The following is a 23,967-nucleotide window of genomic DNA, read 5'->3' on the forward strand; positions in this document are numbered from 1 at the left end:
AACCCTTCAGGCCGACCAGATATCGTAACTGACTAGTTCCATTTGCCAGCATGTTGCCCATATCCCTCCAGACCCTTCCTATTCATGTGTCCATGCAGGTGACTTTTAAATACTGTGAGTATAATAGCCTCTGGCAGTTCATTCCATACACAAACTACACCAGGGAGGACACATTGGCTCCAAATCCATCTCCCATCCTCTGAGAGAAAGAACAGGAAATGACATCACCAACCCAAGGAAACCGAAACACTTGAAGAGAAAGCGGGACCGAACTCCAGCGCTTCACCGGAGGCTCACTGATGATTTTACCTGGAATGGTGACGAATCATCTGAAAACTAACCTTCCAGCTCATTGAGCAATCTTACATCCAGAACCTGAACCCTGAGCTACAAATCTTCTCAAAACTCGATAATGCTTTGCCACTTGATTAACAGATGCATCCTATTTTTAAAAAAAAATAAAGTTTTCTTGCTGGATGTATGACTGACTGATCAATGTTTGTTGTCCTTCCTTAACTGAGCCTTGGGAACTCTGCAGCCCAATGCTATCAATGTGGATTTCACAAGCTTCAAAATCTCCACTCCCACCACTGCATCCCAAAACTAGCCCATCTCGTCCCCACCTCCCTAATCTGTTCTTCCTCTTACCCATCCGCTCCTCCCAGCTCAAGCCAAGCCCCATTCCCTACCTATGAAGCTCCTCCCACCCCCTTGACCTGTTCGTCCTCCCCAGAGTGACCTATCCCCTCCCTCCCTCCCCACCTACACTCACCTCTAATGGCTTCATGTCCAGCCCCTTAAGACCACAAGATACAAGTCGAAGTTGGGCCATTCGGCCCATGAAGTCCACTCCGCCATTTAAATCATGGATGATGGGCATTTCAACACCACTTCCCTGCACTCTCCCCGCAGCCCTTGATTCCTTTTGAGATCAAGAATTTGTCGATCTCTGCCTTGAAGGCATCCAACAACCCGGCCTCCATGCACTCTGCGGCAATGAATTCCACAAGCCCACCACTCTCTGGCTGAAGAAATGTTGTCTCATTTCAGTTTTAAATTTACCCCCTCTAATTTTAAGTCTGTGCCCACGGGTCCTCGTCTCCCCTCCTAACGGAAACAACTTCCGAGCGTCCACCCCTTCTAAACCATTCATTATCTTGTAAGTTTCTATTAGATCTCCCCTCGACCTTCTAAACTCTAATGAGTACAATCCCAGGATCCTCAGCCGTTCATCATACGCTAAACCTACCATTCCAGGGATCATCCATGTGAATCTACGCTGGACACGCTCCAGGGCTAGAATGTCCTTCCTGAAGCATGGGGCCCAAAATTGGACACAGTATTCTAAATGGGGCCTAACGAGAGCCTTATAAAGCCTCAGAGGCACATTGCTGCTTTTATATTCCAACCCTCTTGAGATAAACGACATTACATGCGCTTTCTTAATTACTGACTCTAGGGACTATTAACGTTGTCCTACTATGAACAAACGGAGAGAGGAACAGACCAAGAAATTTATGGCCAGTCAGAATAATCTCAGCACTGGAGAAGCTATAAAGAGGCATTCTTAGGGGTAGAATGTACTTGCATGAATTAATCAGGGATAGTCAGTATGGATTTGTTAAGATGAGGTCACATTTCAGAAATTTGATCCTTTTTTGAGGAGATGTTGGAGTGTTGATGAGCTTATGCATTTGATGTGGACTTAGTAAAGCCCGCCTTGGCAGAGTGATCAAGAAAACAGCAGTCAACGGGATCAAAGGCAAAGAGGCACACTGGAGCCAAAACTGGCTGAGGCAGAGAGCACAGGGTGATTGACGGTAGAGAGATATCTATCTGACAGGATGTTTGCTTTGAGTGGGGTTGTGCAGGGCTTGCCACAAGGGCCCTTGAAATTTGTCAATGAGATTCATCATTTCAGCTTAAACACAGAGTGTATGACCGTGTCGCTAGCAAATCACTAATTCAGTGAGGAGGATATCGGTGGAATGGTCATGTAAATAACAGCCATGGGATCAAAGGCAAAGTGGCACACTGGATCTAAAATTGGTTGACAGGCAGGATGAATAAACTTCAGGAGGAGATCAACTGACTGGTCAGCTGGGCACAGCAATTGGAACTCAACCAGGAAAAATGTGGGCTAACGAACTCTGGAGGGCTAACAAGGCCTAATGGGTGGTGACCAAAACGCCACACACGACTCCAGCTGTGGCCGAAACAAACTTTTAAACAGCTCCAAAGTGACCTCCCCATTCTTAGAATCTACGCCACGACTGATAAAGGGAGATGTCCCATATGTCTTTGTAACAACCCTTACTAGCCTGTCCTGACCCCTTCAGGAATTTATGAACAAGCACCCCAGCATCCCTTTTCTCCTCTAAGCTTCCCAGTGTCCTGCTATGCATTAGATTTAGATTTAGGTTTTATTATCACATGTATTCAATACACGGTACAAGAGTACAATGTCACCTCAGATGGTGTCATCTCAGGGACAAAGTACCTTGGTACGAAATTTTAGTTGCAGAAGTAGAAAAGGTATCCATCCTTCTTTACTCAGAGTCGTAGGGGAGTGGAATGCAATGCCGGAGAGGGTAGTGAAGTCAGCCTCATTAGGGGCATTTAATTGGCTATTAGACAAGCAAATGGATGACAATATAAGGTAGGGGTGGAGGTTAGATAGACCTTAGGATGAGGGTAAAAGTTTGATACAACATCGTGGGCCGAAGGGCCTGTACTGCGCTGTACCGTTCCACGTTCTATGTTAGAAAAATAAATGAATAAGTTAAAAAGTTCAGCACGACAGTCTTCTTAGTATAACAGTAGAAAAATAAAAACAAAAGTTTAAAAAGTCAAACATTACAGTCCTTTCTTAAGCCACGAATTTGCAGACACTCTGAACGAGGCTTCCCCCGTGACGGTTTGTATTCCCCTGCGTTGGGCTAGGGCCCGCCCATCCTTGCCAGTGGACTTCACTGCTGACTGCCATTGCTGACCTCCATCGGGCACGACAGGCTTTGCCACGTTAAGTACTCTCATCTTATTCCTTCTTCAGGCTACATCAATCCGCCACTGACCTGCCCATCTGACCGATGCCAAGATTGGAGCAGACTAGGGGACATGGTGAAGGTGTTTAAGATTTTGAAGGACATGGAAAGGTTAACTGGAAGTTGCTTTTTCCATTCGTAGACATGTCAATAAACAGGGGGCACAGATTGAAGTTCACAGGTAGAAAGCTAAGAGGGGAGCTGAGGAGAACCTATTTTCCCAGTGTGGTGGGAGTCCTGAGCTCACTGACTGAAAGTGTGACTGATTCAGAAAGTGTCTGAATATTTAAGCAGTATTTAGATGTTCACTTGTGTTGCCGTAGGCTCCAGGGCTATGGGCCAAACAATCAAAACGGAAATCAATGCCATGTGAGTTCAATGTAGACAGAGCTTTGTTGAGCAGTGCAGGAACTACGGACCGCACGGCCTCCTCCTGTGCACCAAACATCCATGAGTCTATAATTACACAGCTTTTCTTTGAGGCATTTCTCCACTTGACTGATTCTTTGTAAATGCAAGGCCGACAAAATAAATCCTTTTATTAAAAGCTTCCATCTCACTGAGAAAGCTTCAGGCCAATTTGATAATCTGCTCTCAAAAATCTGCTCATATTTTGATAGTTATGACAAATTCTACTATCAGGGCTGACACAATCCACAACATTCTAAATCAATCAACAATATTCCAGAAAGATGATCATTTGCCGTTCCTACCAATTTTAACAGATGCTTTAGAAAATAGAGAAATAAATCTAGATCTGTCAAGAACTAATCAGTTCTTCCTTGGACCATACTCATATGTATCAGTTTTCAATGAAATATGCCCATTAGTTTGTGAGTTACATTGCTGACCAACAGAACAACAAATGGGCAAAAACATGACCTCACATTAAGTGTTATCACTGCTGCAAGTGAGCAGTAGAGTCATACCACACTTCTGAATATTTTTCCCAGTATTCTAATGATGAAAACATGATTGGGAACAAAAACAGCTGCTGAGGCTAGTGTCTTTGAGAAACAATAGCATCATACATATGTAGCGCATCATTTATCTTGCAGGAATGCACTGTGCACATTCTGCACAGACCAAGTTATGATTTAACACTCATCGTGGCAGTGACTAAATACAGAAATATACTAATACAGCAAACCTTTTGTTAAACAGCACCTGTGGTCCCAGGAATGTGCTGAATAATCAAAAATTCCAGTTGATCAATAGGTCCACACACACAAAAAACACACACTCGATAATAGGAACATAATGCACAGGATATACACATCACTGTTCTCCTTCATTTACAGCATAAATAACTTCAGTAATGATGCAACTTTGCGTGAACTAAAACTTACTGGCAGAGAGCCTTCTCACTTGCACCCTCACCAGACATCACAGAGATTATGAGAAGACAGTAAACATCTGGTATGTAATTTTTGTCAGTTTATTGAGTGTGCTAGTTTATTAAACAAAGTTTACCTCCAGTTAAACCTACAGTTTACAAGTGTATCAGCAATGATAGATTTAGTACTGACACTTGTATTTTTCCTCCAGTTGACGCTTGGATGGACAGATCAAGACAATTTTCAAAGAAAGCACTCTGATTCTTCGACTCCAACCCCTGGAAAAGGAAATTGCAGAATGTCACTGACTCACTTTACTGATTTGAATACAGCATAAGATACATAGAACATCGAACAGTACAGGCCCTTCAGCCCACGATGTTGTGCCGAACTTTTACCCGAAACCTCAGGTCTATCAAACCTCCACCCCTATCTTATATTACCATCCATATGCCTGTCTAATAGTCACTTAAATGCCCCTAATGAGGACGATTCCGCGACCCACTCGAGCTAAAACAAAGATCTCTTTGAATTGTCATTTGTCAGACATGTATTGAATCAAAAAACAAATTTCTCACTTCCATAGATTTCTATAGCACCTTAATATGATTTGTGAAAATTAATATTTCACCCTTTCATTTTATAAATACAACTTTAAACAAAATGCTACTATATAGAACTTCTATGTTGGTATTTGCGCATATGCCATTTCAGTTTGTGTGATCTGTTTCTATACAACGAGTGATAAATACTTCGATTAAAATGGTAGAGAGCAGTGTATGTGAGATTTAATACCATGCTTTATCGGCAGACAGTCCATGAGCGGGTAGTTATTCATGAGACTCAACTGACATCATGTCTCAGGGGGGCTTGTGGCCTCTGGGTTACGTACTGTTTGACCATTGCCTACTGGTCACTGGTTGAGAGCAAAGAGAACTACTGGCTGCTATCCATTTTCAACAAGTGATCACGATAATCTACCTGCGTTTCAACGTCCCATCAACATTCAAGAATTGTTGCTCGAAGAGGCTACTGTGTCACAAACAGGAGCAGAATCAAGATCAACCAGAGATAATGGGAACTGCAGATGCTGGAGATTCCAAGATAATAAAATGTGAGGCTGGATGAACACAGCAGGCCAAGCAGCATCTCAGGAGCACAAAAGCTGACGTTTCGGGCCTAGGCCCTTCATCAAGATCAACCATGTTCTTTTCCCTATCTGAACAAGCTGCCAACACCAGAAATATGGGACCGTCTGAATCAATCTTATACAATTAACTTTTACAGTAGACAACAGGTGCAGAAGTAGGCCATTCAGCCCTTCGAGCCAGCACCACCATTCATTATAATCATGGCTGATCATCCACAATCAGTATCCTGTTCTTGCCTTATCCCCATAACCCTTGATTCCATTATCTTTAAGAGCTCTATCCATCTCTTTCTTGAAACGATCCAGAGACTTGTGCCTCTATTGCCTTCTGGGGCTGAGCATTCCATACATCCACCGCTCTCTGGGTGAAGAAGTTTTTTTCTCAACTCTGTTCTAAATGCCCTACTCCTTATTTTTAAACTGTGTCCTCTGGTTCTGGACTCACCCGTCAGCGGAAACATGGTTCCTGCCTCCAGAGTGTCCAATCCTTTAATAATCTTATACATCTCAATCAGACCCCCTCTCATCCTTGTAAGCCAGGGCCCTGTACAGCTGCAGAAGGACCTCTTTGCTCCGATACTCAATTCCTCTTGTTATGAATGCCAGCATGCCATGAGCTTTCTTCACTGCCTGCTGTACCTGCGTGCTTGTTTTCATTGACTTCTGTACAAGAACACCTAGATCTCGTTGTACTTCCCCTTTACCTAACTTGACTCCATTTTGATAGTTATCTGCCTTCCTGTTCTTTCCACCAAGGTGGATAACCACACATTTGTCCACATTAAACTGCATCTGCCATGCATCCGTCCACTCACCTCGCCTGTCCAAGTCACCCTGTATTCTCATAACATCCTCCTCACATTTCACACTGCCGCCCAGCTTTGTGTCATTGACAAATCTGCTAATATTACTTTTAGTGCCTTCATCTATATCATTAATGTATATTGTAAACAGCTGCAGTCCCAGCACCGAACCTTGTGGTACCCCACTGGTCACCGCCTGCCATTCCCAAAGGGACCCGTTTATCACTACTCTCTGCTTCCTGTCAGACAGCCAATTTTCAATCCAACTCAGTATTTTGCCCCCAATAACATGTGCCCTAATTTTGCTCACTAATCTCCTCTGTGGAAATTTATCAAAGGCTTTCTGAAAGTCCTGGTCCACTCCATCCACTGGTTCTCGCTTGTCCATCTTCACAGTTACATCCTCAAAAAATTCCAGAAGATTAGTCAAGCGCAATTTCCCCTTCGTAAATCCATGCTGGCTCTGACCTATCCTGTTACGGCTATCCAAATGAGTTGTAATTTCATCTTTTATAATTCACTCCAGCATCGTTCCCACCACTGACGTCAGGCTAACCGGTCTATAATTTCCTGTTTTGTCTCTCCCTCCTTTCTTGAAAAGTGGGACAACATTAGCCACCCTCCAACCTGCAGGAACTGATCCTGAATCTGTAGAACATGGGAAAATGATTACCAATCCGTTCACGATTTCTAGAGCCACCTCCTTAAGTCCCCTGGGATGCAGACCATCAGGTACCGGGGACTTAGCAGCCTTCAGACCCAACACCATTTCCTGATGAATATAAATACCCTTCAGTTCATCCATTACCCTACGTCCTTCAGCCACCATTACATCTGGGAGATTGCTTGTGTCTTCCCTAGTGAAGACAGATCCAAAGTACCTATTCAACTCTTCTGCTATTTCCTTGATCCCCATAATAAATTCACTCTTTTCTGTCTTCAAGGGCCCAATTCTAGTCTTAACCATTTTTTTTTCACATACCTTTTTCTATCCTCCTTGATAATGGGAACTGCAGATGCTGAAGAATCCAAGATAACAAAGTGTGGAGCTGGATGAACACAGCAGGCCAAGCAGCATCTCAGGAGCACAAAAGCTGATGTTTCGGGCCTAGACCCTTCATCGAGGCCCGAAACATCAGCTTTTGTGCTCCTGAGATGCTGCTTGGCCTGCTGTGTTCATCCAGCTCCACACTTTGTTATCCTTACTATCCTCCTTAATATTTTTGGTCAGTTTTCCTTTGTACCTCATTTTTTTCTCTGCGTATTGCCTTTTTAGTCAACTTCTTTTGCTCTTGAAAACCTTCCCAGTCCTCCGGCTTCCCACTCATCTTTGCTATGTTATACTTCTCTTTTATCTTTATAGAGTCCTTAACTTCCCTCGTCAGCCATGGCCGTCCCTGCCTCCCCTTAGGATCTTTCTTGCTCTTTGGAATGAACTGATCCTACACCTTGTGCATTATATCCAGAAATACCTGCCATTGTTGTTCCACTGCCATCCCTGCTACGGTATTGAACCATTGAACTTTAGACAGCTCCTCCCTCATCGCTCCATAGTTCCCTTTGTTCAACTACAATACTGACACTTCCGATTCTCCCTTCTCCGTCTCAAATTGCTGATTAAAACTTATCATATTATCATCACTACCTCTAATGGCTTCCTTACTTCGAGGTCCCTGATCAAATCCAGTTCGTTGCCCAACACCAGATCCAGAATTGCCTCCTCCCTGGTAGGCTCCATACTGACTCTGCATCTCCTGATTCTATGTCTCCACTCGCAAGGGGCTGAAGATTTTATATTTCTTTACATTCATAATTTCATATTCATTTTACTATTTACTATTTCTTTATTATTTCATTTTCTTTACTTCTGACTATTTTAAATACGACATGTTTTCTTATGCTACATCAGTGACGACATTTCAAAAGTAGTTTAGCTGCCTATAAAGTACTTTTTATACCGGAGACCATAAAATATGCTACATAAATGCAGTTCTTTCTTTTATTAACTGCTGTAGTTGTGTGCTTCTTTGCCAATGGAGGATTGGCTACAATTACGCAGAGGAGCATAAGTGAAATACATTTCCCATGACAAAATTCCAAACCAAAGTTACGAAATTAGAATAATAAAATATTGCCTGTTTGCAACTGAACTGTAGATGAGCAAAGGTCACTTAGTCAGTAAAGTACAAATTAACTATGTTCCCGACATGGAGAATACAAATGAAAACTACGGTAATGCTCACAGGAACTTGGACAATGTTCTACTTTATGATCATAGCAATGCCATATCATCAACACAGGTTTTAATAGATAATAAGTCAATCTGGGATATTTATTCATTTGTTTTATATCCTCAAGATCATCTTCGCAAATCCTGTGAACAGGGACCACTGAACAGCTGACTTAGAATTTTTTTCCACCTATAATATCCATGTTTTATCCTTCTCCCCTCGAAGTTTGTCTGCAGGAAGATGAGTTTACAGGGGCCTTACAGTTTTAATTTGTACATATATGTGTCCAATCTTTGTAAATATCTGTCTGTAGTGAGAATCCATGCATTTGCAATAAATAGGCATTCTTGTTCAGAACAGAAACCTGGACCGTGGTCTTCATCAGTTTGGATCTAAAAGACAGGTAAATTAGGGAAATTTACATACTTTTTAAAATCTTCCACATTGGGATTACTCTGGAAACAGCAGGCTCGAATTGCAGCATGGTACCCTTCTGAATGTAACACCTGAAATCACGAAAGTAATAAATTCCTTGAAAACGAACACAGATTCTATACATGAAGGTTACACAAATCCACGAGCTACAACATGGGGAAAAATACAGTGGATGCTATTTTTAACGAACAGTGTGACTACATCAACTGTTCTGTCTGAGAGTGAAATCTGAGAAATGAAAAGTGAAAACTGCCGGGTTAGAAAGATCCAGTTACGTGCTTACCTGATGGAAATGCATTGATTGTGATATTAATATATATATGATTGTTAATTGAGAGTACTGATGAATTTTGCTTATTGTTTCTGTGATCATCTCAACAATCCATTTGTCAACACAATAAAGTAGATATTGTTATTGTAAAACACCCCTGTAAATCCAAAGAAAATTTCAAGAGGGGCCAAATAAGTAGTGTTGGGGAACAAAGAAATGGCAGAGGAACTGAACAAGTATTTTGCATCAGTCTTCAGGTTGGAAGGCACCAGTAGTAGAACTTTAAGGGAGTCTGAAGCAGAAGTGAGTGCGGTGGCCATCACTAAGGAGAAGGTACAGGGGAAGCTGAAGGGTCTGTGTGGAATTTGTACATTCTCCCCATGTCCGCACGGGTCTCCGCCAGGTGCTCTGATTTCCATCCACAGTCCAAAGATGTGCAGGCAAGGTGGATCAGCCATGGCAAATGTGAGCTTGCCGGGACACAGTACAGGGCTGGGTCTTGGTGGGATGTTCTTGACGGAGATGGTGCAGACCCAATGGCCTCTTTCCGCTCTGTAGGAATTCTATAATTCCGAGAAGATGGTAAATTACATGGACCAGATGGACTGCCCCCCAGAGTTCTGAAGGAGATAAGTAAGAAGACCATGCAGGTATTGATGATCTTTCAGGAATTACTGGAGTCAGGGTGGGTCCCAAAGGAGTACAAAATGGCAAATATAACACCCCTGTTTAAAATGGAGGGAGGCAAAAGACAAGAAATTAAAAGACGAGAAAAACCTGTTAGCCTGTCATTAGGTCAGATTTTAGAATCCATTATTAAGGATGAGATCGGAGAGTACTTGGAAGGACATGGTAATACTTGGAACTACATGTTAAATTGGGCTGAGAAAACACAACTTTGTCAAGGGAAGGTCTCTGTTAGATTCTTTGAGAATGTAACCAGTGAGTAAAAACAAAAGAGAGCCATTGAACTTTATCTGTTTGGATTTTCAGAAAGCCTTTGACAAGGTGCCACACAGGACGCTTCAAAATAAAAAAAATGAGCTTATGGTGTTAGGGAGTAGGTACTGGCATGGATAGAGGATCGGCTAACTGGCAGAATGCAGAGAGTGGCAATAAAAGGGTCTTTTGCAGGATGGCAGCCAGCAACTACAGGAGTTCCACAGTCATCAGAGTTCAGACTACAGCCATTCACGTTATACATTAGCAATCTGGACAAAGGAACTAATGGTATTGTTGTCCACAGGGGGTTGTTGCTAAGTTTGCAGATGACATTTCGATAGGTGGAGAGGCAAGTAGAACATAGAACATAGAACATAGAACAGTACAGCACAGAACAGGCCCTTCAGCCCACAATGTTGTGCCGACCATTGATCCTCATGTATGCACCCTCAAATTTCTGTGACCATATACATGTCCAGCAGTCTCTTAAATGACCCCAATGACCTTGCTTCCACAACTGCTGCTGGCAACGCATTCCATGCTCCCACAACTCTCTGCGTAAAGAACCTGCCTCTGACATCCCCTCTATACTTTCCTCCAAACAGCTTAAAACTATGACCCCTCGTGCTAGCCATTTCTGCCCTGGGAAATAGTCTCTGGCTATCAACTCTATCTATGCCTCTCATTATCTTGTATACCTCAATTAGGTCCCCTCTCCTCCTCCTTTTCTCCAATGAAAAGAGACCGAGCTCAGTCAACCTCTCTTCATAAGATAAGCCCTCCAGTCCAGGCAGCATCCTGGTAAACCTCCTCTGAACCCTCTCCAAAGCATCCACATCTTTCCTATAATAGGGCGCCCAGAACTGGATGCAGTATTCCAAGTGCGGTCTAACCAAAGTTTTATAGAGCTGCAACAAGATCTCACGACTCTTAAACTCAATCCCCCTGTTAATGAAAGCCAAAACACCATATGCTTTCTTAACAACCCTGTCCACTTGGGTGGCCATTTTAAGGGATCTATGTATCTGCACACCAAGATCCCTCTGTTCCTCCACGCTGCCAAGAATCCTATCCTTAATCCTGTACTCAGCTTTCAAATTCGACCTTCCAAAATGCATCACCTCGCATTTATCCAGGTTGAACTCCATCTGCCACCTCTCAGCCCATCTCTGCATCCTGTCAATGTCCCGCTGCAGCCTACAACAGCCCTCTACACTGTCAACGACACCGCCGACCTTTGTGTCGTCTGCAAACTTGCTGACCCATCCTTCAATCCCCTCGTCCAAGTCATTAATAAAAATTACAAACAGTAGAGGCCCAAGGACAGAGCCCTGTGGAACTCCACTCACCACTGACTTCCAGGCAGAATATTTTCCTTCTACTACCACTCGCTGTCTTCTGTTGGCCAGCCAATTCTGTATCCAAGCAGCTAAGTTCCCCTGTATCCCATTCCTCCTGACCTTCTGAATGAGCCTACCATGGGGAACCTTATCAAATGCCTTACTGAAGTCCATATACACCACATCCACAGCTCGACCCTCATCAACTTGAGGCAAGTAGTGTTGAGGAAGTGGGGAGGTCACAGAGAGTCTGTAGAGAAGTGGCAGTACAGGCATAGGCTATTTTCGAAATGGGGAAAGACTTCAGAAATCTGAAGCACAAAGATGCCCCAGTTCAGGATTCTTTTAACATGCAGGTTCAGTTGGCAGTTGGGAAGGCAAATGCAATGTCAGCATTCATTTCCATACGGCAAAAATACAAGGGCAGAGATGTATTGCTGAGGCTGTGTAAGGCTCTGGTCATATTGCATTTGGAATATTAAGAGCAGTTTTTGGCCATCTGTCTAAGGAAGGATGTGCGGGCCTTTGTCAGGGTCTAGAGGAGGTTCTCAAACATAATCCTGGCGATGAAGGGACTGTCATGTGAGGAATGGCTGAGAACTCTGGGTCTGTACTCGATGGAGTTTAGAAGGATGAAGGGGGTCACACTGAAGGTAATTCAGGCCTGGATAGAGTGGTCATGGAGATGATGTTTCCACGAGTAGGAGAGACCAGGACCTGGGGGCACAGCCTCAGAGTCAAAGGGACTACCCTTCAGGATGGAGATGAGGAGGAATTTCTTCAGTCAGAAAGTTGTGAATCTGTGGAACTCGTTGATGCAGAAACCTGTGAAGGCCAAGTCAGAGTTGATTTCAGGCGTAGATAGATATGTTCTTGCTTAGTATGGACACAGGAGAATGGGATTGAGAATGATTGATCCCACTCAATGGGCTGAATGGTCTAATTCTGTTCTTAAATCTTCAGGTCTAAAACACTGGAATGAATCAGTTCAGTGTCATTTTTATTGCACTGCAAGGACAGTAGCTCTCCAAAAGACCGAACAGATTTTCTCACGCTGTTGTGGCAAACCTATTCAATAACTGGCAACAATGCTCCTATTGTGCCTCTCTCAGCCGATGCTAGTTAGTTCTCCTACTCATCGTAACTGGACCATCCTGGTATTACTGGCACTAGTGCCATGTTTAAAGGCTATTGTGAACCAGTAAAATGCTCAGAATCCAGAACTGCCTTGTACAGTTCATAGCATTTGTCCCAGACAGGGTAGGAAAGGGGAAATTAGCACCTTATTTTACAGTTAGGGACCTGGAAGTCCTGGTGGATGGATTGGTGCAGTGCAGAACTGTCCTCTTTCCCAAGGACAAGCACAGGAGGCCATGACACAAGACTCGGCCAGACTCATCTGAGGCTGTCCAGTGTCAATGCAGTCTCAACCACCAAAAGAACCATCCAGCATTGCTGCAAGATCAGTGACCCCTGCTCCAACAGAAGAAGAGCCTCATTGTTCTGTGCTACCTCACATTCACACTCTCTCTAATTCTGCACCACCCTTCAGCACAGCTCATGTAATACCATTCTCACCAAAGCATTCAATGTCTGTCTTCGCTTGCTCTCGTCTACTTGAGGCCCCAAGGCTATTATTCCTGTATGTTCTCTGTGCCTCTTGCTCTCACCCAGGAGACCTCACCTCCCTTCCCAAACATACATGAGCACTAACAAATGCACCAGCTCATTTCATCTCACTCAATCCCTCCCTTTGTTTCATTCCAGGAAAAACAGCCCACAGTAGGGCAGAAAGAGCCAACACAGGTAGTGAGGTGTCTAACGTTTGACTTCTCACAACCTATGAGGATAGTGTCCTGACCATGATCATTCTGAGCAGCCAACTGATTGCATCCAAGCCCCTCGAGTGATATCAGACAATGCCCTGGAGTTAGCTAGATCTGCTGCCTGAAACTGCCTCCCTTGACTGGAGACCATTCCCCTCAGAACATGAAGCATGACCATGAGGTTGGAGACAATGCAACGCATTCTGTGCTTCTGCAGCTGGCACATGCTGCAGGTGTGAGATCAACATATCACGGTGCTGAACGGCAACACATCCACTCCTTTGATTGATGACTGCTGACAAACATGACAAGCTGTCTGGCTTGGTCTCGATGCCAAAAAGTTAATCAATATACTAGCATTATGAGTCTGTGAGATGTGGCAGAGGGGGCAACCCATAAAAAGACAAGGCAAATGAAGACAAGGCAGAGGAGCTGTTAGCATTCATGCGGGGACAAAATGAGAGTGGAGAGCTCAAGCAAGGTGTCCTGATGTGTAACGTGGCCCAATACACGAATGGGTGCCTGTTCCTGCATATAAAAGTGCCCTGGCAGCAGCACTGCAATGAGGGGGGCTGCTGCAATCCAAAATGCAGCAATGAAGTACAGAAGAGTACTGAAAGCAGATCTGAGATGTGCCATGATGTGCTGAGGCTGGAACATGCCACATGTCAAAACTGTGGACATGGGGTGCTACTGATGGGTGTGGCTGGAGATGCTGGTGACTAGTGTCCAAGTTGGGGATCCAGAGGAGCATTGAGCAATGTGGAAGCACCACACACCCACTCTGAATTTCATTTCGGTAATTCTCAGCATCTAGTTCCTGTCTGGCAGGTAGAAAAAGGGAATAATTATTAATGAGGGTGGTACTGAGAAATAATCTATGCCTTTTTGTGCTCCCTAGCGCGAATTTCTGCTCAATGTCTGCAATTTTACTGCAAAATGAAACATTTTGGTTTTGACATCCAGAAGGAACTTGAGCTGCAATCAATATGACGGGTACGCACCAAATGAAGAATGTCAAAATTGACAGTCGCAAAAATGATTTAATATTGGAACACATCTCATGCAGACAAAGCTCAACTTTATACAAATGAAAAATTGGAGGTCATGTCGGGTGCAGAGAAGGACACCGAAAGATTAACCCCGGACTTTCATCTCCAAGTCCGAGAATTATATCCAGCTTGGACTGAAGGAAAATAAAATTCTCTCCGCTTGCAAGGATTCCCCAATATACTGTCACAGTCTTAATACATTTCCAAGTGAAGTGCATAACATTATTCCGGAATGGAGTTTACTAAACAATCTGACTGAGATAAGCTGAAGGACAATTAGCCTGGAAAATACCACAATGGCACAGTTAATGCTCTTCAAGATACTGGCTAGGTTAAAAAGTCTCAGTTATGAGATAGACTGGTATGCTGGGTTTGTTTTCCTTGGAGCAGAGGAGGCGGAGGTGTGGGTGGGGATCTGATTGAGGCATAGAAAATTATGACAGGCACGGGCAGAATACATGGTGAGAATCCATTCCCCATGGCACATGTGTCTAAGACCAGATGGCACAAGTTTAAGGTGAGGATTAAATGCTTTGGAGGAAGTCTGAGGAAAAGCTTTTTCATCTAAAAAGTGGCAGACATATGGAGCACACTGCCTGAGAGGGTTTTTGATGCAGGTATTCTCAACATTTAAAAAGCATCTGGGATGAGCATTTAAAATGCTAGGTCAAAGTAGGCTCTGGACCAAGTGTTGACAAATGAGATTAGTGCAGCTTGGTGTTTGTTGGTAGGCATAGATATGGTGTTTCTATGCTGTATGACTCTATGAGATTGAGGGTCATATGAAAATTTATTCTACATCTGGCCGTTTATTCCTTGACATTAACTGGATGATGTTCATATTGTGTATTTTATACACGTCATTCTCTAGCACTAACATTTGTCACCGTGAAGAGCATTACAATCAGAATGTCAAGATGTCTACATGATCCTGGGCAGATCTGACCAAATGGAATCAAAAGTATATCAGTTTCAATTTTATTGATTTAAAACAAAAGTCGCTAAAACTGTCAACTACTTTATCTGTTGAACTGAAATGAAACTAGAACATACTGAAACCTTATGTCAACAATACTCGGATTGATTTTAATCAGTCGACAATCTTCACATTTACTTAACTGATCCTGTACATATCAAAATCCAATATGTCGCATGCAGTTTAGTGCACCTTAGGACAATCTAAACTTACTACATTAAAGTGTAAATCATACATAGGTATCAAAGACGTTCAGCAGCTAGTTCAGACACATTTCGACACAGAGTGGCACGTTGACCAAGTCCTTGTGATTTTGTTCCAAACCATCATAAATGGTCATTAAACGGTTGATTACTTCAGTCACATTTAGAAGTTGCTCATTTTGTGTCAATTTGTGTTGAGCCAAGACGCGTTGTGCTGTGTGCAACTCCAACAGATACACGACAAAGGAGGAAGAAAACTAACTTCGATTACAGTTTTAACTTATTGGAGCTATTAAATAAAATTAATTCCTGTATTTGGCCCAGAAATAAATACAAGGATTCACAAAAGTACTCTGGAATGATGGAAACAGGCCATTTCCTTCTCAAATGCAACATGTCAAATCCAACGAGGGAACCGTCAGTGATGCTGGTCATATACTGTTGTTTGGTTCAGTAATTCCTGCAGAACAATGGTGGAGGAACAGTAGCTTTGTATGTCATGAAGCCCTCCTTTGTATTTATGAAGCAGGACTCAGAACAATTTAACCTGAAACATCCATCTTTTTCAAGCGATGTTCATTCTCACTACATCCAAATCCAAAGTACAATCTAATTGGCTCTTTCTCCGTTTCAAATAGTGGATCTTACAACCCTTATTTCACTTCTGGTCATCAGCATTCTTTTAAATCACACTATGCCACAGCTATTAAGTGTGTTAATTATATGTTCTTGTTAATTTTAAAAAGGTGCTCTGTTACCTCGGTTTTGAACTAGATTTCTCTTGTAATTTTGCTATTTTGTCATACATATGGTATGTTCTACAGCGTCTACCAAAAATAATTAGTAGTTAAGCAAGTATCAATTCAATGTTAGTTCACATGATGCCAACAAAATCTGGCAAACTTTGTCAAAACATCGAATGCCAGTCAAACCACTCTAAATATAACAGAACCTCCATAAATAAAATCTAATGGCAATATGAGGAACGAAGCTCCCAGAGATATGCATTCATGTGACTGAAATCATTTATTTTCTCGGCTTCTAACCCTTCCACAGGCAGCAAGATCCTGGCCCATGAACCTTCACTGCTTGAAAAAAATTCCTCCTAACATCCCCCTACATCTTTTCCCCAAAACATCAATGTATTCCATTCTCCTTGTAACATCATCCATCAGCCATGGGAACACAGACTTTCCACGTTTATCTTATCCCAACCAATCATAATCCTTTATGTCTCCATTCACTACTTATTAATCCCCTGTACTCCAATGAAAATAGCATTAGTTAAATTTGTTGATAAAATGTCACATTCTTAAAACAAGTTGGGTAAATTTCATCATTATTACTCAATATTACCAAAATTATTACTCTTTAAGTTTAGTCACCAGATTTGGGTGTATCATTCCAGTCCTATTTCAAGGTTCAGGATAACTTCTTTGTTTTAGCACTGCATGAGCTACATTATAAAGCCCCATCCCACAGATACGAAAGTGGGAAGAAACACATAAAATCTGGAGGGCACTGTGTGTACATGTGTGGAAGTTCTGGGGAACTGTCAAGCAGCCTGCCTATCCTTTGACCTCCTGAGACTAATTGATGGCAATTTAAGGGATCCCCTCTATTGCGTAAGGAGATAGATGTCAATCAGGAAGGCAGTCAGCTTTACATGCACAATCCAGCCTCGAAAAACTGAGTTGGTAGGGGATCCTCATCCACAGGCCCCTTGGCCTGATCCAAGGCACTTCACGCCCTTAAACTCTCATCCAACGTTTCAACAACCCCGAACAACCCTCGACCACTCCGCACCTCTAGTCCGGGACCTGCCATCCAGCCATCAGCAACTTCAGACTCTTCTGGGCTCTAAGTGGCCAGGAGTTCTACAAGGTAGAACTTCCATCCAAGAGGGCGCCCCATGTCCTGCCTCCAGCCATTTAATGCTGCAGGGCAGCTGTGAAGAGCATGGGCAGGGTCCCATTTGGCATTTCAACTGGGAGACACCTGAGCAGGAGTGGGGGCAACAGCACCATGTCGAGTACTATTCACCAGACCAAAACTTCCATATCCTCAGCATTCTCTCCAATGTTCTGCCAATTCAACAGTCAGTGCCCAAGGTTAGTGGGAAACCAGAAATAAGGAAAGATTTCAAAGCCGAGAAATAGAAAAGAAACCGACAATAAGAGCTTATTTAAACAAATGAAAAGGAAGGAAGAGGTCAAAGAGAACGCAGATCCCTTAAAGAATGGAGGCTGCAAAAATAATAATGGGGAATCAGGAAATGGCAAATGAGACAAATAATTACTTCATATGAGTCTCCATAGCAAAAGAAACAAATACAATCTCAAAATTACTTACTTAACAAGGTACAAAAAGCAGACAGGAAATATCACCAGAGAAAAGGTGCTCGGGAAACTAATGGGGCTAAAGGTCAATAGGTATCCTGGACCTGATGTACCCTGCACTAGGATATTAAAAGATGTAGCTCCAGAGATACTGGATGCACTAGCAGTAATCTTCCAAATATCCCGGGAATCTGGAACATTTCAAGCAGTAGATTGGAATACTGCCAATGTAACAACTTCATATGAAAAGGAAGGATGACAAAAAATAGGCAACCTCTCATTAGGAAAATATTGCAGTCTGTTATAAAAGATGCAACAGCAGGTCATGTGGTCTGGCAATACTATGGCTTTAAGAGGTGTATTTTGTCCTGGCTTGTGTTCTTCTCTAAACCAATAAACAGCTCGAGAGGCCTTGGGGATGGGTAACTTCCGAAGAAGGGTCTCGACCCAAAACATCAGCTTTCCTGCTCCTCTGATGCTGCTTGGCCTGTTGTGTTCATGCAGCTCTACACCTTGTTATCCAAGATTCTCCAGCATCGGCAGTTCTTACTATCTCAGTATGAATGGGTCATGTCAGGCTCCCACAGAACCAAGGTTTTAGTTTAGATTTCGACAGTTGTTGAGGTTTGAAGTTGGCCGTGGAAGCTGTTATCTCTCTCCGTATCTCCCCATCTCTCTCTGCGTTAAAGCTAAAAGCAGGGGTTCTCTTTCTGTGACCAGAATCATGTGAGACAATCTGTTTTACTGACTTTGTCTTTGCCAAGGTGTGTTTATGGGATATTATTATATTGGAACAGTTGTTGTTTGGTAGTTAAGTAATATATTATTCAATTAAGTTTTCCAGTAGAGTTAAACTAATCTCAATTCTTCTTTCTTTTGTTTGCATTTTAACTAGGGGGAAAGTGGTTTTGCTTAAATCTGAGTGGTGTGCCTAATCGATTTACATCTAGAACAGAGCACCCGAGACTTGTCTTTAAATAAAAGTTGGAGTCTAGGTTATCTCCTTGATACATATGTGTTGGGGACTTGGTCTAGTCCATAACTGTGGAAGTAGATAATATAATCAAGCAAAGTCAGCATGGCTTCATGGTGGGGAAATTGTGCCTGACAATTTTTTAAAAATTCTTTGAGTAAGTAACAGACAGGATGGATAAAACAGAACCAGTAGAAGTATTGTGTTTGGATTTTAAAATGGCACTTGAAAAAATATCGCCCTAAGTTTACCTAATATAAGAAAAAAAACACTTAATTTTGGGATAGTATATTAGCATGTTTTCAGAATTGGTCAAAGAATAGAAAATAGGCAGTTGGGCTGAAGGGAGAGATAATGGGAACTGCAGATGCTGGAGAATCCAAGATAACAAAGTGTGAAGCTGGATGAACACAACAGGCCAAGTAGCAGTGACAATGGGAACTGCAGATGCTGGAGAATCCAAGATAATAAACTCTGATGAAGGGTCTAGGCCCGAAACGTCAGCTTTTGTGCTCCTGAGACGCTGCTGGGCCTGCTGTGTTCATCCAGCCTCATATTTTATTGTCTAGGCCAAGTAGCATCTTAGGAGCACAAAAGCTGAAGTTTTGGGCCGACACTGTTCATCAGAGATGGGGATGGGGAGAGGGTTCTGAAATAAATAGGGAGAGAGGGGGAGGCGGACCGAAGATGGATAGAGGAGAAGATAGGTGGAGAGGAGAGTGTAGGTGGGGAGGTGGAGAGGGGATAGGTCAGTCCAGGGAGGACAGACAGATCAAGGAGGCGGGATGAGGTTAGTAAGTGGTAAATGGAGGTGTGGCTTGAGGTGGGAGGAGGGGTTAGGTGAGAGGAAGAACAGGTTAGGTAGGCGGGGATGAGCTGGGCTGGTTTTGGGATGCAGTGGGGGGAGGGGATGAGCTGGGCTGGTTTTGGGGTGCAGTGGGGGAGGGGGAGATTTTAAAACTTATGCAGCCCACATTCATACCATTGGGCTGTAGGGTTCCCAAGCGGAATATGAGTGGCTGTTCCTGCAACCTTCGGGTGGCATCATTATGGCACTGCAGGACGCCCATGATGGACATGTCGTCTAAGGAATGGGAGGGGGAGTTAAAATGGTTCGCAACTGGGGGGTGTACGTGTTTATAGAACAGAGAACATTACAGCACAGTACAGGCCGTTCGGCCCTTGATGTTGTGCCGACCTGTCATACTGATCTGAAGCCCATCTAACCTACACTATTCCATGTATGTCCATATGCTTATCCAATGACGACTTAAATGTACCTAAAGTTGGTGAATCTACTACTGTTGCAGGCAAAGCGTTCCATTCCCTTACTACTCTCTGAGTAAAGAAACCACCACTGACATCTGTCCGGTATCTTTCACCCCTCAATTTAAAGCTATGCCCCCTCGTGCTTGCCGGATAAAGGATAAAGGCTCTAACTCTCTGATTATTTTATATGTTTCAATGAAGTCACCTCTCAAACTTTTTCTCTCTCACGAAATTGCGAACCGAGTGGAGGTGTTCTGCAAAGCGCTTCCCAAGCCTCCGCTTGGTTTCCCCAATGTAGAGGAAGCTACACCGGGTACAGTGGATACAGTATACTACATTGGCAGATGTGCAGGTGAGCATCTGCTTAATATGGAAAGTCATCTTGGGGCCTTGGATGGGGGTGAGGGAGGAGGTGTGGGAGCAAGTGTAGCACTTCCTGCGTTTGCACGGGAACGTGCTGGGTGTGGTGGGATTGGAGGGGAGTGTGCAGTGGACAAGGGAGTCACTCGGGAAGGCAGACAAGGGTGGGGATGGAAAAATGTCTTGGGTGCTGGGGTCGGATCGTAGATGGCGGAAGTGTTAGTTGGGCTGAAGGGAGGTGTAACTAATGGAGTACCACAGGGATCAGTGCTGGATCCATACTTATTGTCAAAATATTACTGACTTATATACTTGAAGCAAACATACTATTGCCAGGTTTGCAGATGACATAAAAATAAGTGGGAAGGCTATTCAGTTCCAAGAACGACCAGGAGGCTGAAATGTTCAAAAGCAGAAGCTTGATTATGAAACAAAAAAACTCAACAGGCCTGGCAGCATCAGTGAAGAGAAAACAAAGCCAATGCTTTGAGTCCAACAATCCAAAGTTAGAACATAGAACAGACAACAGTACAGCACAGAACAGGCCCTTCAGCCCACGATGTTGTGCCGGCCATTGATCCTCATGTATGCACCCTCAAATTTCTGTGACCATATGCATGTCCAGCAGTCTCTTACATGTCCCCAATGACCTTGCTTCCACAACTGCTGCTGGCAACGCATTCCATGCTCTCACAACTCTCTGTGTAAAGAACCCTCCTCTGACATCCCCTCTTTACTTTCCTCCAACCAACTTAAAACTATGACCCCTCGTGTTAGCCATTTCTGCCCTGGGAAATAGTCTCTGGCTATCAACTCTATCTATGCCTCTCATTATCTTGTATACCTCAATTAGGTCCCCTTTCCTCCTCCTCCTTTTCTCCAATGAACAAAGTCCGAACTCAGTCAAACTCTCTTCGTCAGATAAGCCCTCCAGTCCAAGCAGCATCCTGGTAAACCTCCCCTGAACCCACTCCAAAGCATCCATATCTTTCCTACAATAGGGTGACCAGAACTGGATGCAGTATTCCAAGTGCGGTCCAACCAAAGTTTTATAGAGCTGCAACAAGATCTCACAACTGTTAAACTCAATCCCCCTGCTAATCAAAGCCAAAACACCATATGCTTTCTTAACAACCCTGTCCACTTGGGTGGCCATTTTCAGGGATCTATGTATCTGCACACCAAGATCCCTCTGTTCCTCCACACTGCCAAGAATCCTATCCTTAATCCTGTACTCAGCTTTCAAATTTGACCTTCCAAAATGCATCACCTCGCATTTATCCAGGTTGAACTCCATCTGCCACCTCTCAGCCCATCTCTGCATCCTGTCAATGTCCCGCTGCAGCCTACAACAGCCCTCTATACTGTCAACAACACCTCCGACCTTCGTGTCGTCTGCAAACTTGCTGACCCATCCTTCAATCCCCTCATCCAAGTCCTGTATCCAGACAGGTACGTTCCCCTGTATCCCATTCCTCCTGACCTTCTGAATGAGCCTACCATGGGGAACCTTATCAAATGCCTTGCTGAAGTCCATATACACCACATCCACAGCTCGACCCTCATCAACTTTTCTAGTCACATCCTCAAAGAACTCGATAAGGTTTGTGAGGCATGACCTGCCCCTCACAAAGCTGTGTTGACTGCATTTAATCAAGACATGCTCTTCCAGATGGTCTTAAATCCTATCCCTCAGAATCCTTTCTAACACCTTGCAGACGACAGACATGAGACTTACTGGTCTGTAATTGCCGGGGATTTCCCTATTTCCTTTCTTGAAGAGAGGAATTACATTTGCCTCTCTCTAGTCCTCAGGTACGACTCCAGTGGAGAGCGAGGATGCAAAGATCTTCGCAAGTGGCGAAGCAATTGCATTTCTCGTTTCCCAAAGCAGCCGGGGACAAATCTGGTCCAGGCCTGGCGGCTTGTCAATCTTAATGTTTGACAAAATTTTCAGCACATCAGCTTCCTCTATCTCTCTCCATTCCAGCAAGCACACCTGCTCTTCAAAGGTTTCATTCACTACAAAGTTCGTTTCTTTCGTAAAGAGAGAAGCAAAAAACTCATTTAGGGCTTCCCCTACCTCCTCAGACTCCACACACACAAGTTCCCTATGCTATCCCTGATCGGCCCGACTCTTTCTTTGACCATTCTCTTATTCCTCACCTAAGTGTAAAATGCCTTTGTGTTCTCCCTAATCCGTTCTGCCAAGCCTTTCTCGTGCCCCCTCCTGGCTCTCCTCAGACCATTTTTGAGCTCTTTCCTCGCCTGCCTGTAATCCTCTAGAGCTGAGCTTGCCCCTAGCTTCCTCCACCTAATGTAAGCTACCTCCTTCCTTTTCACTAGAAGCTCCACCGCTCTCGTCATCCAAGGTTCCTTTATCTTACCCCTTCTTGCCTGTCTCAGAGGGAAATATTTATTCTTCACTCGCAACAACTGTTCCTTAAACCATCTCCACATGTCTATAGGGCCTTTACCATGCAACAACTGCTCCCAGTCCATGCTTCCTAACTCATGTCCAATCGCATCATAGTTTCCTCTTCCCCAATTAAATATCCTCCCATTTTGCCTAATCCTCTCCGTCTCCATAGCTCTGTAGAATGTGAGGCAGTTATGGTCACTATCACCAAAATGCTCTCCACCACAAGATCTGATACCTGCCCCGGCTCATTTCCGAGCACCAAGTCTAGAATGGCCTCTCCCCTCATCGGCCTGTCAACGTACTGAGTTAGGAAACCCTCCTGAACACACCTTACAAAAACAGCTCCATTCAAATCTTCTGCTCGAAGGAAGTTCCAATCAATATTGGGAAAGTTAAAGTCACCCATGACAACAACATGACTACGTCCGCACTTGTCCAAAATCTGCCGACCTCTGCTTTCTTCAATCTCCCTGCTGCTATTGGGGGGCCTGTAGTAAACCCCTAACGAGGTGACTACTCCCTTGCTGTTCCCAATTTCCACCCATACTGACTCAGTAGGCAGATCTTCTTCGACAATGGAAGCTTCTGTAGCTGTGATACCATCTCTGATTAGTAGTGCTACACTCCCTCCTCTTTCTCCCCCCTCCCTATTCTTTTTAAATGTTCTAAACCCTGGAACATCCAGCAACCATTCCTGCCCCTGAGAAACCCATGTCTCTGTTATGGCCACAACAACATAGCACCAGGTACTGATTCATGCTCTAAGTTCATCACTTTTATTCCTGATACTCCTTGCATTAAAGCAAACACACTTGAACTGATCCCTTGGTTCCTTCCCAGGAAAATCCTTCCCACTAGCTGGTCTACCTCTTGCTACTGCCTCACCTGCATCAACTCTCCCCTCTGGTATACAGCTCAGGTTCCCAACCCCCTGCCATACTAGTTTAAACCGTCTCGAACTACTCGAGCAAACCTTCCACCCAGGACATTGGTC

At 43.7% G+C, this 23,967-nt stretch overlaps 1 protein-coding gene across 3 annotated transcripts in view; it reads right to left on the reverse strand.

Moving 5' to 3' along the window:
• LOC132207840 (utrophin-like) overlaps window positions 1–23,967 on the reverse strand; it is a 443,018-nt gene that overhangs the window by 12,328 nt on the left and 406,723 nt on the right. Inside the window, exons 3-4 of one of the 3 annotated variants that reach the window (XR_009443897.1) lie at window positions 8,992–9,071; window positions 4,213–4,659 (exon numbers count right to left, since the gene is read on the reverse strand). The gene's annotated coding sequence lies outside the window, so the exon portion shown is untranslated. Of the gene's footprint in view, window positions 1–3; window positions 4,660–8,991; window positions 9,072–23,967 lie in introns of those variants that run through there. The other 2 variants (XR_009443895.1, XR_009443898.1) reach the window with 2 other exon arrangements.

Source organism: Stegostoma tigrinum, unplaced genomic scaffold, assembly GCF_030684315.1.
Source record: "Stegostoma tigrinum isolate sSteTig4 unplaced genomic scaffold, sSteTig4.hap1 scaffold_176, whole genome shotgun sequence".
In the NCBI taxonomy this organism is placed as follows: domain Eukaryota; kingdom Metazoa; phylum Chordata; class Chondrichthyes; order Orectolobiformes; family Stegostomatidae; genus Stegostoma; species Stegostoma tigrinum.